Raw genomic sequence first — 4,722 nt, forward strand, 5'->3', positions numbered from 1 at the left:
AAAATCAACACGCAAAAATCAGTAGCCTTCCTATACACAATCAGTCTGAAGAAGAAATCAAGAAAACCATCCCTTTTATAATTAAAACAAAAAAAATCAAATACTTGGGAATAAACCTAACAAAAGAGGTGAAAGTCCTATAGAAAGAAAATTATAAAACACTGTTAAAAGAAATTGAAGAAGACACAAAGAAATGGAAAAGCATGGCCTCCCTGGTGGCACAGGCAGTTGAGCGCAGCGCTGTGAAGCTGTCTGCAGCCTCTGCAATGCTGGTTCGATCCCTGCTGGCCTTGGAGAATCCATATGATGAGCAGACCTCTCCTGTCTCGCCCGCTGCTCCCCTCAGCAGTGTCTTTTCTCCGTCTGCCTGTTCTGCTCCCTGCTGTGGCGCTAGGGAATTCTCTCACGCTCCCGTGCATCTGGCCTGTACCCAGCACTTATATAAATAAAAAACAAATCTTTAAAAAAAAAAAGAAATGGAAAGAAATGCTCATGGATTGGGAGAATTAACATTATTAAAATGGCCATCCTCCCAAAAGCAATATACAGATTCAATGCTATTCCAATAAAAATCTCAATGACATTCTTCAAAGAAATAGAACAAATACTGATGAAATTCATATGGAACCACAAAAAAACCACAAATAGCCAAAGTCTTAATGATGAAAACAAAGGAGAAAGGAGGTATCACACTTCTAAACTTGAAGCTATACTACAAAGCCATAATAATTAAAACAGTTTGGTATTGGAACAAAAGCAGACACAAAGACCAATGGAACCTAATAGAGAGCCCAGAAATAAAGCCACAATTATATGAACAGCTAATCTTTGACAAAGGAGCAAAGAATATGCAATGGAACACAGACAGTTTGGTCAATAAATGGTGTTGGGAAAACCGCACCTCCACATGCAAAAGAAAATGTAGCTAGACCACTACCTCTCACCGTGCACAAAAATCCGCTCAAAATGGATAAAAGAACTGGACATAAGACCTGAAACCATAAAATATATAGAAGGAAACATAGGGAAAACACTACAAGACATACATCTCAGAAACATCTTTAAAGACTCATCACTCAAAGCAGTGATAGTGAAGGAAAAGATAAACAACTAGGATTACATCAAACTGAAAAGCTTCTGTACAGCCAAGGAGACATTAACCAAAACAGAGAGACACCCCACTGATTGGGAAAAAATCTTTGCACTCCATGCAACTGATAAGGGACTGATCACAAAGATATACAAAGAACTCACACCGCTCAACAAAAACAAAATAAACAATCCAGTCAAGAAATGGACAGAAGAACTTAAAGGCATTTCTCCAAAGAGGATATGCAAATGGCCAACAGGCATATGAAAAAATGTTCAACATCTCTTATCATCAGGGAAATGAAAATCAAAACCACACTGAGATACCACCTTACACCAGTGAGAATAGCACAGATCAAAAACACATGCAACAACAAATGTTGGCGAGGATGTGGTGAAAAAGGAACTCTTCTACATTGCTGGTGGGAGTGCAAGCTGGTCCAACCACTGTGGAGAGCTGTGTGGAGGCTCCTCAATCTACTAAAAATGGAGCTACCATAAGACAGGCAATTCCACTCCTAGGGATCTACCCAAAGGACACAAAAACAGTGATTCAAAAGACCACCTGCACCCCTATTTTTATTACAGCACTATTTACAATAGGTAAAACCTGGAAACAACCCAAATTCCCCCAAATAGATGACTGGATCAAGAAGATGTGGTACATATACACCATGGAATATTATTCAGCAATCAAAGAAGATAAATTCATGCCATTCACAGCAATGTGGATGGAGCTAGAAGGAATGATGCTCAGTGAAATAAGCCAGAAGAAAAAAGAAAAATATTGGATGGTTTCACTTATTACAGGAATATAGGGGACCCAAATAAGACATCAGTGTGAAAAAAATAATAACAGTACACAACACTACAAAGCAAAAACAGACAATTATAAATCAGAAACATCCTGCAGGGGAGGAGGAGGGAGAGGGATCAGAGAGAGGGAGGGAGGAGCACAGGGGACTGTGGTGATGGTGCACGGGTGCCTTGGGGAAGGGAATTCTATGGGGACTACACCTGAGGGGATCAGGGAGAAGCAAATACTGTTTAAAAATAAAAAAAAAAATGTATTGTAAAAAAATGAAACAAAATTCCTATATAAGACATTAAAAAAAAGATTCTGAGTCCATTTTATTTTATTTATTTATTTTAAAGATTTATTCTTATTTATTTATACAAGCACTGGGTACAGTCAGAAGCGCAGGAGGGTGAGAGAATTCACCAGAGCCAGAGCGGGGAGCAGAGCAGGCAGAAGGACCGAAGGACACTGCTGAGGGGAGCAGCGGGCGGCAGGAGAGGTCTGCGCGCCATGTGGGACCCTCCTCCAGTGGCCAGTGAGCAGCTGGGGATCGAACTGGTGCTGCAGAAGCTGCAAGCAGCTTCGCAACCCAGCGCTCAACCACTGCGCCACCGGGGAGGCCTTCTGAGTCAATTTTAAGTATTCTAGAGAATGCTGATTTTTTTTCCCAGTGGACAGGCAACCTGCCTATGGTTTGATAACATAAATGGTGCTGGGAAAACTGGACCTCCACATGCAAAAAAATGTAACTAGACCTCTACCTCCCACTGTGCACAAAAATCAACTCAAAATGGATAAAAAAACTGGACATAAGATCTGACACCATAAAACATATAGAAGAAATATAGGGAAAACACACAAGACATACATCTCATTATACACGCCCTTCACATCCTTTGTTAAGTTTACTAACTAGGTATTGGCTGGTTTTCTGTGGACTGTGGCCCAAATTTTATTTAAAAAATTAAAAATATTACCTTAAAATTAACTAATGTTTCAAAGTGAATAATGAAGATATTTTGTATTATAAAATGAAATGTTAAATTACTCAATTATAGGACTCATAAAAAATTAGGCATACATACTGCATGGGTCCCTTTATACATAATACACAAAACATGACACAAGCTTCAACTGCTTTCTTATATTATTTTTATAAAAGATGCCCCTGAATCTGTTTTCTTGTGTCTATTAGTGTGGGAAGAATAAACCAATATTCAGCTGGGTGTTTTGAAAATTAAATGCATAGACATAGTTTTTATTATTTTAGGATGAGTTTCATTTATGTCCAATTTTGAGTTAGAAGAAGAAAAATTAGGGACCTCCCTGGTGGCACAAGGGGTTAAGACACAACCTATGAAGCTGTCTGCAGCCACTGCAGCACGCGTCTGATCCCTTGCCGGCCAGGGAGCAACCCACATGGTGCAGCAGACCTCTCCTGGCAAGTCCTCTGCTCCTCTCTGCAGTGTACTTCGGCAATCGGCCTGTTCTGTTCCCCACTCTGTCTCTGGTAAATTCTCTCACCCCCTACACTACTGGTCTGTACCCAGCTCTTGTATGCATACATAAATAATTTTTTTAAATGAGAAGATGAAAAATTAAGGAATAGATCCCATTTGCAATCACACCAAAATAAATAAAAGTTAAATATCTAGTTAATAAACTTAACAAAGGATGTGAAGGGCCTGTATAATGAAAATTATAAGACTCAGTTAAAATAAATAGAATAAGACACAAAGAAATAGTAAGTTATTTCTTGCTCATGGATTGGAAAAATCAGTGCGGTCACAATGAACATCCTATACAAAGCATTATCTAGAAAATGAAAAAAAAGACTATGTGGTAAGTCCCAAAACCATAACACACATAGAAGAAAACTCTGCAACATAAATTTCAAATGTGTTCGTGGAATCATCTCCAGCAGCAAGGGAAACAAAGGAGAACATAAATAACTGGGACTGTATCAACCCAAATGCTCTGTACAGTCCAAGAAAACAGCACTACAGCAACAAGACACCTGCGTAAGGGGAGGGTGTATCTGAACAGCATAATTCTGAAAAATAAAGACATAGGAAGAACCTGGGCTGTTGAGGTCCTTCCTCCCCTGTTCCACAACAGCAGAGACAGACGGGTCCAGTTCACTGGGAGGTGCAGAACTGGTTGGGAGACATCTGCATGGAGAGAGAGGCTGTCAGGCCAAGCCCAGGGTGCCACTGGATTGTCTGATGTAACATCGAGTTTTTTCCCAGAAAGTGCCTCACTGGCAAGGAGACCTGCTGGGGTGTGAAAACATCCCTATTATGTTGTGTGGCAACAAAGTGGACACTGAGGACAAGAAAGTTAAGGTAAGTCTATTGTCTTCCAAAGAGATTTTCAGTACTGAGGCGAGTCGTCACAGTCACCACAAGCCCTTTCTCTGGCTGCTAGAAGAGCAACGGGCGACCCTCACTTGGAGTTCATTGTGGCGCCTGCTCCTGCCTCCCTGGGGCTGTCACAGACCCTACTTTGGCAGTGAAGACAGGTCACGATTCAGAGGTTGCTCAGTCAACTGCTGCTCGTATGATGTGGTGACCTGTGAGGATGGGACGCTCGGTGTCAGGAGTGGACTGTTGTGGGCAGCACCTCACGCTGGCAGCAGTGAAGCGTGTTAGCAGCTCCCTGTGCTCTAAGCTGGACACGTGCTTAGTCTCGGGGGTCAGAGGAGGCGCACGGGCTTCAGAGTGAGTGCAGCAGGTACCAAAATCTGCACTCTTGGGCCCTGCACATTTGGCTGGTTAGGATCACAGGCGTTTCCTTCTGGAGTTTCAAACATAAGGCTGCTGCAGTCACATCAC

Source organism: Talpa occidentalis, unplaced genomic scaffold, assembly GCF_014898055.3.
Source record: "Talpa occidentalis isolate TD23 unplaced genomic scaffold, MPIMG_talOcc4v2.1 talOcc4.12, whole genome shotgun sequence".
NCBI lineage: Eukaryota > Metazoa > Chordata > Mammalia > Eulipotyphla > Talpidae > Talpa > Talpa occidentalis.